This window comes from Thermobia domestica, chromosome 5, assembly GCF_964235325.1.
Source record: "Thermobia domestica chromosome 5, izTheDome1.hap1.1, whole genome shotgun sequence".
Lineage (NCBI taxonomy): Eukaryota > Metazoa > Arthropoda > Insecta > Zygentoma > Lepismatidae > Thermobia > Thermobia domestica.
The window spans coordinates 271,574,599-271,590,208 of NC_137458.1; the positions used below are offsets into that span (position 1 = coordinate 271,574,599).

Below are 15,610 nucleotides of genomic sequence, written 5' to 3' on the forward strand. Positions count from 1 at the left end.
TGAAAAATAAATAGTTTCTCCACTTATCTCAGAAACCAAAAATGGAGATGGCTGAAAGTCGGCTTAAATATGGAACAGACTATGTAGATTCTACAGTCAAAAAAGTCCGCAAATGGATGTAACATAGTCAAAAAAGCACGAAACATTAACATTAATGTCAATGGAAAATCAATGAAAAACAAATGATTCCTCCACTTATCTCAAAAACCAAAAGAGGGAGATCGTTGAAATTTAGCTCAAATGTAGAAGAGACAACACAGATTCTATATTCAAAAAAGAAATTGTCCCCAAATGGATGGAACGTACTCAAAAAGCGCGAAACATTAACATTAGTGTCAATGGAAAATCAATGAAAAATAAATAATTTCTCCACTTATCTTAGAAACCAAAAGATGGAGATGGCTGAAATTCGGCTTAAATATGGAACAGACTATGTAGATTCTACAGTCAAAAAAGTCCACAAATGGATGTAACATAGTCAAAAAAAGCACGAAACATTAACATTAATGTCAATGGAAAATCAATGAAAAACAAATGATTCCTCCACTTATCTCAAAAACCAAAAGAGGGAGATCGTTGAAATTTAGCTCAAATGTAGAAGAGACAACACAGATTCTAAATTCAAAAAAGAAATTGTCCCCAAATGGATGGAACGTAGTCAAAAAGCGCGAAACATTAACATTAGTGTCAATTGAAAATCAATGAAAAATAAATAATTTCTCCACTTATCTCAGAAACCAAAAGACGGAGATGGCTGAAATTCGGCTTAAATATGGAACAGACTATGTAGGTTCTACAGTCAAAAAAGTCCACAAATGGATGTAACATAGTCAAAAAAGCACGAAACATTAACATTAATGTCAATGGAAAAAAAAACAAAAGAGGGAGATCGTTGAAATTTAGCTCAAATGTAGAAGAGACAACAGATTGTATATTCAAAAAAGAAATTGTTCCCAAATGGATGGAACGTAGTCAAAAAGCGCGAAACATTAACATTAGTGTCAATGGAAAATCAATGAAAAATAAATAATTTCTCCACTTATCTCAGAAACCAAAGATGGAGATGGCTGAAATTCGGCTTAAATATGGAACAGACTATGTAGATTCTACAGTCAAAAAAGTCCACAAATGGATGTAACATAGTCAAAAAAGCACGAAACATTAACATTAATGTCAATGGAAAATCAATGAAAAACAAATGATTCCTCCACTTATCTCAAAAACCAAAAGAGGGAGATCGTTGAAATTTAGCTCAAATGTAGAAGAGACAACACAAATTCTATATTCAAAAAAGAAATTGTCCCCAAATGGATGGAATGTAGTCAAAAAGCGCGAAACATTAACATTAGTGTCAATGGAAAATCAATGAAAAACAAATGATTCTTCCACTTATCTCAAAAACAAAAAGAAGGAGATCGTTGAAATTTAGCTCAAATGTACAAGAGACAACACATACTCAATATTCAAATAAGAAATTGTCCCCAACATTAACATTAGTGTCAATGGAAAATCAATGAAAAATAAATAATTTCTCCACTTATCTCAGAAACCAAAAGATGGAGATGACTGAAATTCGGCTTAAATATAGAACAAACTATGTAGATTCTACAGTCAAAAAAGTCCACAAATGGATGTAACATAGTCAAAAAAAGCACGAAACATTAACATTAATGTCAATGGAAAATTAATGAAAAACAAATGATTCCTCCACTTATCTCAGAAACCAAAAATGGAGATGGCTGAAATTCGGCTTAAATATGGAACAGACTATGTAGATTCTACAGTCAAAAAAGTCCACAAATGGATGTAACACAGTCAAAAAAGCACGAAACATTAACATTAATGTCAATGGAAAATCAATGAAAAACAAATGATTCCTCCACTTATCTCAAAAACCAAAAGAGGGAGATCGTTGAAATTTAGCTCAAATGTAGAAGAGACAACACAGATTCTATATTCAAAAAAGAAATTGTCCCCAAATGGATGGAACGTAGTCAAAAAGCGCGAAACATTAACATTAGTGTCAATGGAAAATCAATGAAAAACAAATGATTCTTCCACTTATCTCAAAAACCAAAAGAGGGAGATCGTTGAAATTTAGCTCAAATGTAGAAGAGACAACACAGATTCTATATTCAAAAAAGAAATTGTCCCCAAATGGATGGAACGTAGTCAAAAAGCGCGAAACATTAACATTAGTGTCAATGGAAAATCAATGAAAAATAAATAATTTCTCCACTTATCTTACAAACCAAAAGATGGAGATGGCTGAAATTCGGCTTAAATATGGAACAGACTATGTAGATTCTACAGTCAAAAAAGTCCACAAATGGATGAAACAGTCAAAAAAAGCACGAAACATTAACATTAATGTCAATGGAAAATCAATGAAAAACAAATGATTCCTCCACTTATCTCAAAAACCAAAAGAGGGAGATCGTTGAAATTTAGCTCAAATGTAGAAGAGACAACACAGATTCTATATTCAAGAAAGAAATTGTCCCCAAATGGATGGAACGTAGTCAAAAAGCGCGAAACATTAACATTAGTGTCAATGGAAAATCAATGAAAAACAAATGATTCCTCCACTTATCTCAAAAAGCAAAAGAGGGAGATCGTTGAAATTTAGCTCAAATGTAAAAGAGACAACACAGATTCTATATTCAAAAAAGAAATTGTCCCCAAATGGATGGAACGTAGTCAAAAAGCGCGAAACATTAACATTAGTGTCAATGGAAAATCAATGAAAAATAAATAGTTTCTCCACTTATCTCAGAAACCAAAAATGGAGATGGCTGAAAGTCGGCTTAAATATGGAACAGACTATGTAGATTCTACAGTCAAAAAAGTCCGCAAATGGATGTAACATAGTCAAAAAAGCATGAAACATTAACATTAATGTCAATGGAAAATCAATGAAAAACAAATGATTCCTCCACTTATCTCAAAAACCAAAAGAGGGAGATCGTTGAAATTTAGCTCAAATGTAGAAGAGACAACACAGATTCTATATTCAAAAAGAAATTGTCCCCAAATGGATGGAACGTACTCAAAAAGCGCGAAACATTAACATTAGTGTCAATGGAAAATCAATGAAAAATAAATAATTTCTCCACTTATCTTAGAAACCAAAAGATGGAGATGGCTGAAATTCGGCTTAAATATGGAACAGACTATGTAGATTCTACAGTCAAAAAAGTCCACAAATGGATGTAACATAGTCAAAAAAAGCACGAAACATTAACATTAATGTCAATGGAAAATCAATGAAAAACAAATGATTCCTCCACTTATCTCAAAAACCAAAAGAGGGAGAACGTTGAAATTTAGCTCAAATGTAGAAGAGACAACACAGATTCTATATTCAAAAAAGAAATTGTCCCCAAATGGATGGAACGTAGTCAAAAAGCGCGAAACATTAACATTAGTGTCAATTGAAAATCAATGAAAAATAAATAATTTCTCCACTTATCTCAGAAACCAAAAATGGAGATGGCTGAAATTCGGCTTAAATATGGAACAGACTATGTAGGTTCTACAGTCAAAAAAGTCCACAAATGGATGTAACATAGTCAAAAAAGCACGAAACATTAACATTAATGTCAATGGAAAAAAAACCAAAAGAGGGAGATCGTTGAAATTTAGCTCAAATGTAGAAGAGACAACACAGATTCTATATTCAAAAAAGAAATTGTCCCCAAATGGATGGAACGTAGTCAAAAAGCGCGAAACATTAACATTAGTGTCAATGGAAAATCAATGAAAAATAAATAATTTCTCCACTTATCTCAGAAACCAAAGATGGAGATGGCTGAAATTCGGCTTAAATATGGAACAGACTATGTAGATTCTACAGTCAAAAAAGTCCACAAATGGATGTAACATACTCAAAAAAGCACGAAACATTAACATTAATGTCAATGGAAAATCAATGAAAAACAAATGATTCCTCCACTTATCTCAAAAACCAAAAGAGGGAGATCGTTGAAATTTAGCTCAAATGTAGAAGAGACAACACAAATTCTATATTCAAAAAAGAAATTGTCCCCAAATGGATGGAATGTAGTCAAAAAGCGCGAAATTTTAACATTAGTGTCAATGGAAAATGAATGAAAAACAAATGATTCTTCCACTTATCTCAAAAACCAAAAGAAGGAGATCGTTGAAATTTAGCTCAAATGTACAAGAGACAACACATATTCAATATTCAAAAAAGAAATTGTCCCCAACATTAACATTAGTGTCAATGGAAAATCAATGAAAAATAAATAATTTCTCCACTTATCTCAGAAACCAAAGATGGAGATGGCTGAAATTCGGCTTAAATATGGAACAGACTATGTAGATTCTACAGTCAAAAAAGTCCACAAATGGATGTAACATACTCATAAAAGCACGAAACATTAACATTAAGGTCAATGGAAAATCAATGAAAAACAAATGATTCCTCCACTTATCTCAAAAACCAAAAGAAAGAGATCGTTGAAATTTAGCTCAAATGTAAAAGAGACAACACAGATTCTATATTCAAAAAGGAAATTGTCCCCAAATGGATGGAACGTATTCAAAAAGCGCGAAACATTAACATTACTGTCAATGGAAAATCAATGAAAAATAAATAATTTCTCCACTTATCTCAGAAACCAAAAATGGAGATGGCTGAAATTCGGCTTAAATATGGAACAGACTATGTAGATTCTACAGTCAAAAAAGTCCACAAATGGATGTAACATAGTCAAAAAAGCACGAAACATTAACATTAATGTCAATGGAAAAAAAACCAAAAGAGGGAGATCGTTGAAATTTAGCTCAAATGTAGAAGAGACAACACAAATTCTATATTCAAAAAAGAAATTGTCCCCAAATGGATGGAACGTAGTCAAAAAGCGCGAAACATTAACATTAGTGTCAATGGAAAATCAATGAAAAATAAATAATTTCTCCACTTATCTCAGAAACCAAAAGATGTAGATGGCTGAAATTCGGCTTAAATATAGAACAAACTATGTAGATTCTACAGTCAAAAAAGTCCACAAATGGATGTAACATAGTCAAAAAAAGCACGAAACATTAACATTAATGTCAATGGAAAATCAATGAAAAACAAATGATTCCTCCACTTATCTCAAAAAGCAAAAGAGGGAGATCGTTGAAATTTAGCTCAAATGTAAAAGAGACAACACAGATTCTATATTCAAAAAAGAAATTGTCCCCAAATGGATGGAACGTAGTCAAAAAGCGCGAAACATTAACATTAGTGTCAATGGAAAATCAATGAAAAATAAATAGTTTCTCCACTTATCTCAGAAACCAAAAATGGAGATGGCTGAAAGTCGGCTTAAATATGGAACAGACTATGTAGATTCTACAGTCAAAAAAGTCCGCAAATGGATGTAACATAGTCAAAAAAGCATGAAACATTAACATTAATGTCAATGGAAAATCAATGAAAAACAAATGATTCCTCCACTTATCTCAAAAACCAAAAGAGGGAGATCGTTGAAATTTAGCTCAAATGTAGAAGAGACAACACAGATTCTATATTCAAAAAGAAATTGTCCCCAAATGGATGGAACGTACTCAAAAAGCGCGAAACATTAACATTAGTGTCAATGGAAAATCAATGAAAAATAAATAATTTCTCCACTTATCTTAGAAACCAAAAGATGGAGATGGCTGAAATTCGGCTTAAATATGGAACAGACTATGTAGATTCTACAGTCAAAAAAGTCCACAAATGGATGTAACATAGTCAAAAAAAGCACGAAACATTAACATTAATGTCAATGGAAAATCAATGAAAAACAAATGATTCCTCCACTTATCTCAAAAACCAAAAGAGGGAGAACGTTGAAATTTAGCTCAAATGTAGAAGAGACAACACAGATTCTATATTCAAAAAAGAAATTGTCCCCAAATGGATGGAACGTAGTCAAAAAGCGCGAAACATTAACATTAGTGTCAATTGAAAATCAATGAAAAATAAATAATTTCTCCACTTATCTCAGAAACCAAAAATGGAGATGGCTGAAATTCGGCTTAAATATGGAACAGACTATGTAGGTTCTACAGTCAAAAAAGTCCACAAATGGATGTAACATAGTCAAAAAAGCACGAAACATTAACATTAATGTCAATGGAAAAAAAACCAAAAGAGGGAGATCGTTGAAATTTAGCTCAAATGTAGAAGAGACAACACAGATTCTATATTCAAAAAAGAAATTGTCCCCAAATGGATGGAACGTAGTCAAAAAGCGCGAAACATTAACATTAGTGTCAATGGAAAATCAATGAAAAATAAATAATTTCTCCACTTATCTCAGAAACCAAAGATGGAGATGGCTGAAATTCGGCTTAAATATGGAACAGACTATGTAGATTCTACAGTCAAAAAAGTCCACAAATGGATGTAACATACTCAAAAAAGCACGAAACATTAACATTAATGTCAATGGAAAATCAATGAAAAACAAATGATTCCTCCACTTATCTCAAAAACCAAAAGAGGGAGATCGTTGAAATTTAGCTCAAATGTAGAAGAGACAACACAAATTCTATATTCAAAAAAGAAATTGTCCCCAAATGGATGGAATGTAGTCAAAAAGCGCGAAATTTTAACATTAGTGTCAATGGAAAATGAATGAAAAACAAATGATTCTTCCACTTATCTCAAAAACCAAAAGAAGGAGATCGTTGAAATTTAGCTCAAATGTACAAGAGACAACACATATTCAATATTCAAAAAAGAAATTGTCCCCAACATTAACATTAGTGTCAATGGAAAATCAATGAAAAATAAATAATTTCTCCACTTATCTCAGAAACCAAAGATGGAGATGGCTGAAATTCGGCTTAAATATGGAACAGACTATGTAGATTCTACAGTCAAAAAAGTCCACAAATGGATGTAACATACTCATAAAAGCACGAAACATTAACATTAAGGTCAATGGAAAATCAATGAAAAACAAATGATTCCTCCACTTATCTCAAAAACCAAAAGAAAGAGATCGTTGAAATTTAGCTCAAATGTAAAAGAGACAACACAGATTCTATATTCAAAAAAGAAATTGTCCCCAAATGGATGGAACGTATTCAAAAAGCGCGAAACATTAACATTACTGTCAATGGAAAATCAATGAAAAATAAATAATTTCTCCACTTATCTCAGAAACCAAAAATGGAGATGGCTGAAATTCGGCTTAAATATGGAACAGACTATGTAGATTCTACAGTCAAAAAAGTCCACAAATGGATGTAACACAGTCAAAAAAGCACGAAACATTAACATTAATGTCAATGGAAAATCAATGAAAAACAAATGATTCCTCCACTTATCTCAAAAACCAAAAGAGGGAGATCGTTGAAATTTAGCTCAAATGTAGAAGAGACAACACAGATTCTATATTCAAAAAAGAAATTGTCCCCAAATGGATGGAACGTAGTCAAAAAGCGCGAAACATTAACATTAGTGTCAATGGAAAATCAATGAAAAACAAATGATTCTTCCACTTATCTCAAAAACCAAAAGAGGGAGATCGTTGAAATTTAGCTCAAATGTACAAGAGACAACACGTATTCTATATTCAAAAAAGAAATTGTCCCCAAATGGATGGAACGTAGTCAAAAAGCGCGAAACATTAACATTAGTGTCAATGGAAAATCAATGAAAAATAAATAATTTCTCCACTTATCTCAGAAACCAAAAGATGGAGATGGCTGAAGTTCGGCTTAAATATGGAACAGACTATGTAGATTCTACAGTCAAAAAAGTCCACAAATGGATGTAACATAGTCAAAAAAGCACGAAACATTAACATTAATGTCAATGGAAAAAAAACCAAAAGAGGGAGATCGTTGAAATTTAGCTCAAATGTAGAAGAGACAACACAAATTCTATATTCAAAAAAGAAATTGTCCCCAAATGGATGGAACGTAGTCAAAAAGCGCGAAACATTAACATTAGTGTCAATGGAAAATCAATGAAAAATAAATAATTTCTCCACTTATCTCAGAAACCAAAAGATGTAGATGGCTGAAATTCGGCTTAAATATAGAACAAACTATGTAGATTCTACAGTCAAAAAAGTCCACAAATGGATGTAACATAGTCAAAAAAAGCACGAAACATTAACATTAATGTCAATGGAAAATCAATGAAAAACAAATGATTCCTCCACTTATCTCAAAAAGCAAAAGAGGGAGATCGTTGAAATTTAGCTCAAATGTAAAAGAGACAACACAGATTCTATATTCAAAAAAGAAATTGTCCCCAAATGGATGGAACGTAGTCAAAAAGCGCGAAACATTAACATTAGTGTCAATGGAAAATCAATGAAAAATAAATAGTTTCTCCACTTATCTCAGAAACCAAAAATGGAGATGGCTGAAAGTCGGCTTAAATATGGAACAGACTATGTAGATTCTACAGTCAAAAAAGTCCGCAAATGGATGTAACATAGTCAAAAAAGCACGAAACATTAACATTAATGTCAATGGAAAATCAATGAAAAACAAATGATTCCTCCACTTATCTCAAAAACCAAAAGAGGGAGATCGTTGAAATTTAGCTCAAATGTAGAAGAGACAACACAGATTCTATATTCAAAAAAGAAATTGTCCCCAAATGGATGGAACGTACTCAAAAAGCGCGAAACATTAACATTAGTGTCAATGGAAAATCAATGAAAAATAAATAATTTCTCCACTTATCTTAGAAACCAAAAGATGGAGATGGCTGAAATTCGGCTTAAATATGGAACAGACTATGTAGATTCTACAGTCAAAAAAGTCCACAAATGGATGTAACATAGTCAAAAAAAGCACGAAACATTAACATTAATGTCAATGGAAAATCAATGAAAAACAAATGATTCCTCCACTTATCTCAAAAACCAAAAGAGGGAGATCGTTGAAATTTAGCTCAAATGTAGAAGAGACAACACAGATTCTAAATTCAAAAAAGAAATTGTCCCCAAATGGATGGAACGTAGTCAAAAAGCGCGAAACATTAACATTAGTGTCAATTGAAAATCAATGAAAAATAAATAATTTCTCCACTTATCTCAGAAACCAAAAGACGGAGATGGCTGAAATTCGGCTTAAATATGGAACAGACTATGTAGGTTCTACAGTCAAAAAAGTCCACAAATGGATGTAACATAGTCAAAAAAGCACGAAACATTAACATTAATGTCAATGGAAAAAAAACCAAAAGAGGGAGATCGTTGAAATTTAGCTCAAATGTAGAAGAGACAACACAGATTGTATATTCAAAAAAGAAATTGTCCCCAAATGGATGGAACGTAGTCAAAAAGCGCGAAACATTAACATTAGTGTCAATGGAAAATCAATGAAAAATAAATAATTTCTCCACTTATCTCAGAAACCAAAGATGGAGATGGCTGAAATTCGGCTTAAATATGGAACAGACTATGTAGATTCTACAGTCAAAAAAGTCCACAAATGGATGTAACATAGTCAAAAAAGCACGAAACATTAACATTAATGTCAATGGAAAATCAATGAAAAACAAATGATTCCTCCACTTATCTCAAAAACCAAAAGAGGGAGATCGTTGAAATTTAGCTCAAATGTAGAAGAGACAACACAAATTCTATATTCAAAAAAGAAATTGTCCCCAAATGGATGGAATGTAGTCAAAAAGCGCGAAACATTAACATTAGTGTCAATGGAAAATCAATGAAAAACAAATGATTCTTCCACTTATCTCAAAAACAAAAAGAAGGAGATCGTTGAAATTTAGCTCAAATGTACAAGAGACAACACATACTCAATATTCAAATAAGAAATTGTCCCCAACATTAACATTAGTGTCAATGGAAAATCAATGAAAAATAAATAATTTCTCCACTTATCTCAGAAACCAAAAGATGGAGATGACTGAAATTCGGCTTAAATATAGAACAAACTATGTAGATTCTACAGTCAAAAAAAGTCCACAAATGGATGTAACATAGTCAAAAAAAGCACGAAACATTAACATTAATGTCAATGGAAAATTAATGAAAAACAAATGATTCCTCCACTTATCTCAAAAACCAAAAGAGGGAGATCGTTGAAATTTAGCTCAAATGTAAAAGAGACAACACAGATTCTATATTCAAAAAAGAAATTGTCCCCAAATGGATGGAACGTATTCAAAAAGCGCGAAACATTAACATTACTGTCAATGGAAAATCAATGAAAAATAAATAATTTCTCCACTTATCTCAGAAACCAAAAATGGAGATGGCTGAAATTCGGCTTAAATATGGAACAGACTATGTAGATTCTACAGTCAAAAAAGTCCACAAATGGATGTAACACAGTCAAAAAAGCACGAAACATTAACATTAATGTCAATGGAAAATCAATGAAAAACAAATGATTCCTCCACTTATCTCAAAAACCAAAAGAGGGAGATCGTTGAAATTTAGCTCAAATGTAGAAGAGACAACACAGATTCTATATTCAAAAAAGAAATTGTCCCCAAATGGATGGAACGTAGTCAAAAAGCGCGAAACATTAACATTAGTGTCAATGGAAAATCAATGAAAAACAAATGATTCTTCCACTTATCTCAAAAACCAAAAGAGGGAGATCGTTGAAATTTAGCTCAAATGTAGAAGAGACAACACAGATTCTATATTCAAAAAAGAAATTGTCCCCAAATGGATGGAACGTAGTCAAAAAGCGCGAAACATTAACATTAGTGTCAATGGAAAATCAATGAAAAATAAATAATTTCTCCACTTATCTTACAAACCAAAAGATGGAGATGGCTGAAATTCGGCTTAAATATGGAACAGACTATGTAGATTCTACAGTCAAAAAAGTCCACAAATGGATGTAACAGTCAAAAAAAGCACGAAACATTAACATTAATGTCAATGGAAAATCAATGAAAAACAAATGATTCCTCCACTTATCTCAAAAACCAAAAGAGGGAGATCGTTGAAATTTAGCTCAAATGTAGAAGAGACAACACAGATTCTATATTCAAGAAAGAAATTGTCCCCAAATGGATGGAACGTAGTCAAAAAGCGCGAAACATTAACATTAGTGTCAATGGAAAATCAATGAAAAACAAATGATTCCTCCACTTATCTCAAAAAGCAAAAGAGGGAGATCGTTGAAATTTAGCTCAAATGTAAAAGAGACAACACAGATTCTATATTCAAAAAAGAAATTGTCCCCAAATGGATGGAACGTAGTCAAAAAGCGCGAAACATTAACATTAGTGTCAATGGAAAATCAATGAAAAATAAATAGTTTCTCCACTTATCTCAGAAACCAAAAATGGAGATGGCTGAAAGTCGGCTTAAATATGGAACAGACTATGTAGATTCTACAGTCAAAAAAGTCCGCAAATGGATGTAACATAGTCAAAAAAGCATGAAACATTAACATTAATGTCAATGGAAAATCAATGAAAAACAAATGATTCCTCCACTTATCTCAAAAACCAAAAGAGGGAGATCGTTGAAATTTAGCTCAAATGTAGAAGAGACAACACAGATTCTATATTCAAAAAGAAATTGTCCCCAAATGGATGGAACGTACTCAAAAAGCGCGAAACATTAACATTAGTGTCAATGGAAAATCAATGAAAAATAAATAATTTCTCCACTTATCTTAGAAACCAAAAGATGGAGATGGCTGAAATTCGGCTTAAATATGGAACAGACTATGTAGATTCTACAGTCAAAAAAGTCCACAAATGGATGTAACATAGTCAAAAAAAGCACGAAACATTAACATTAATGTCAATGGAAAATCAATGAAAAACAAATGATTCCTCCACTTATCTCAAAAACCAAAAGAGGGAGAACGTTGAAATTTAGCTCAAATGTAGAAGAGACAACACAGATTCTATATTCAAAAAAGAAATTGTCCCCAAATGGATGGAACGTAGTCAAAAAGCGCGAAACATTAACATTAGTGTCAATTGAAAATCAATGAAAAATAAATAATTTCTCCACTTATCTCAGAAACCAAAAATGGAGATGGCTGAAATTCGGCTTAAATATGGAACAGACTATGTAGGTTCTACAGTCAAAAAAGTCCACAAATGGATGTAACATAGTCAAAAAAGCACGAAACATTAACATTAATGTCAATGGAAAAAAAACCAAAAGAGGGAGATCGTTGAAATTTAGCTCAAATGTAGAAGAGACAACACAGATTCTATATTCAAAAAAGAAATTGTCCCCAAATGGATGGAACGTAGTCAAAAAGCGCGAAACATTAACATTAGTGTCAATGGAAAATCAATGAAAAATAAATAATTTCTCCACTTATCTCAAAAACCAAAGATGGAGATGGCTGAAATTCGGCTTAAATATGGAACAGACTATGTAGATTCTACAGTCAAAAAAGTCCACAAATGGATGTAACATACTCAAAAAAGCACGAAACATTAACATTAATGTCAATGGAAAATCAATGAAAAACAAATGATTCCTCCACTTATCTCAAAAAGCAAAAGAGGGAGATCGTTGAAATTTAGCTCAAATGTAAAAGAGACAACACAGATTCTATATTCAAAAAAGAAATTGTCCCCAAATGGATGGAACGTAGTCAAAAAGCGCGAAACATTAACATTAGTGTCAATGGAAAATCAATGAAAAATAAATAGTTTCTCCACTTATCTCAGAAACCAAAAATGGAGATGGCTGAAAGTCGGCTTAAATATGGAACAGACTATGTAGATTCTACAGTCAAAAAAGTCCGCAAATGGATGTAACATAGTCAAAAAAGCACGAAACATTAACATTAATGTCAATGGAAAATCAATGAAAAACAAATGATTCCTCCACTTATCTCAAAAACCAAAAGAGGGAGATCGTTGAAATTTAGCTCAAATGTAGAAGAGACAACACAGATTCTATATTCAAAAAAGAAATTGTCCCCAAATGGATGGAACGTACTCAAAAAGCGCGAAACATTAACATTAGTGTCAATGGAAAATCAATGAAAAATAAATAATTTCTCCACTTATCTTAGAAACCAAAAGATGGAGATGGCTGAAATTCGGCTTAAATATGGAACAGACTATGTAGATTCTACAGTCAAAAAAGTCCACAAATGGATGTAACATAGTCAAAAAAAGCACGAAACATTAACATTAATGTCAATGGAAAATCAATGAAAAACAAATGATTCCTCCACTTATCTCAAAAACCAAAAGAGGGAGATCGTTGAAATTTAGCTCAAATGTAGAAGAGACAACACAGATTCTAAATTCAAAAAAGAAATTGTCCCCAAATGGATGGAACGTAGTCAAAAAGCGCGAAACATTAACATTAGTGTCAATTGAAAATCAATGAAAAATAAATAATTTCTCCACTTATCTCAGAAACCAAAAGACGGAGATGGCTGAAATTCGGCTTAAATATGGAACAGACTATGTAGGTTCTACAGTCAAAAAAGTCCACAAATGGATGTAACATAGTCAAAAAAGCACGAAACATTAACATTAATGTCAATGGAAAAAAAACCAAAAGAGGGAGATCGTTGAAATTTAGCTCAAATGTAGAAGAGACAACACAGATTGTATATTCAAAAAAGAAATTGTCCCCAAATGGATGGAACGTAGTCAAAAAGCGCGAAACATTAACATTAGTGTCAATGGAAAATCAATGAAAAATAAATAATTTCTCCACTTATCTCAGAAACCAAAGATGGAGATGGCTGAAATTCGGCTTAAATATGGAACAGACTATGTAGATTCTACAGTCAAAAAAGTCCACAAATGGATGTAACATAGTCAAAAAAGCACGAAACATTAACATTAATGTCAATGGAAAATCAATGAAAAACAAATGATTCCTCCACTTATCTCAAAAACCAAAAGAGGGAGATCGTTGAAATTTAGCTCAAATGTAGAAGAGACAACACAAATTCTATATTCAAAAAAGAAATTGTCCCCAAATGGATGGAATGTAGTCAAAAAGCGCGAAACATTAACATTAGTGTCAATGGAAAATCAATGAAAAACAAATGATTCCTCCACTTATCTCAAAAACCAAAAGAGGGAGATCGTTGAAATTTAGCTCAAATGTAGAAGAGACAACACAGATTCTATATTCAAAAAAGAAATTGTCCCCAAATGGATGGAACGTACTCAAAAAGCGCGAAACATTAACATTAGTGTCAATGGAAAATCAATGAAAAATAAATAATTTCTCCACTTATCTTAGAAACCAAAAGATGGAGATGGCTGAAATTCGGCTTAAATATGGAACAGACTATGTAGATTCTACAGTCAAAAAAGTCCACAAATGGATGTAACATAGTCAAAAAAAGCACGAAACATTAACATTAATGTCAATGGAAAATCAATGAAAAACAAATGATTCCTCCACTTATCTCAAAAACCAAAAGAGGGAGATCGTTGAAATTTAGCTCAAATGTAGAAGAGACAACACAGATTCTAAATTCAAAAAAGAAATTGTCCCCAAATGGATGGAACGTAGTCAAAAAGCGCGAAACATTAACATTAGTGTCAATTGAAAATCAATGAAAAATAAATAATTTCTCCACTTATCTCAGAAACCAAAAGACGGAGATGGCTGAAATTCGGCTTAAATATGGAACAGACTATGTAGGTTCTACAGTCAAAAAAGTCCACAAATGGATGTAACATAGTCAAAAAAGCACGAAACATTAACATTAATGTCAATGGAAAAAAAACCAAAAGAGGGAGATCGTTGAAATTTAGCTCAAATGTAGAAGAGACAACACAGATTGTATATTCAAAAAAGAAATTGTCCCCAAATGGATGGAACGTAGTCAAAAAGCGCGAAACATTAACATTAGTGTCAATGGAAAATCAATGAAAAATAAATAATTTCTCCACTTATCTCAGAAACCAAAGATGGAGATGGCTGAAATTCGGCTTAAATATGGAACAGACTATGTAGATTCTACAGTCAAAAAAGTCCACAAATGGATGTAACATAGTCAAAAAAGCACGAAACATTAACATTAATGTCAATGGAAAATCAATGAAAAACAAATGATTCCTCCACTTATCTCAAAAACCAAAAGAGGGAGATCGTTGAAATTTAGCTCAAATGTAGAAGAGACAACACAAATTCTATATTCAAAAAAGAAATTGTCCCCAAATGGATGGAATGTAGTCAAAAAGCGCGAAACATTAACATTAGTGTCAATGGAAAATCAATGAAAAACAAATGATTCTTCCACTTATCTCAAAAACAAAAAGAAGGAGATCGTTGAAATTTAGCTCAAATGTAGAAGAGACAACACAGATTGTATATTCAAAAAAGAAATTGTCCCCAAATGGATGGAACGTAGTCAAAAAGCGCGAAACATTAACATTAGTGTCAATGGAAAATCAATGAAAAACAAATGATTCTTCCACTTATCTCAAAAACCAAAAGAGGGAGATCGTTGAAATTTAGCTCAAATGTAGAAGAGACAACACAGATTCTATATTCAAAAAAGAAATTGTCCCCAAATGGATGGAACGTAGTCAAAAAGCGCGAAACATTAACATTAGTGTCAATGGAAAATCAATGAAAAATAAATAATTTCTCCACTTATCTTACAAACCAAAAGATGGAGATGGCTGAAATTCGGC

At 32.2% G+C, this 15,610-nt stretch overlaps 1 protein-coding gene across 4 annotated transcripts in view; it reads right to left on the minus strand.

Moving 5' to 3' along the window:
* LOC145686626 (protein C-mannosyl-transferase DPY19L3-like) overlaps positions 1-15,610 on the minus strand; it is a 142,011-nt gene that overhangs the window by 18,452 nt on the left and 107,949 nt on the right. The window lies entirely within an intron of this gene.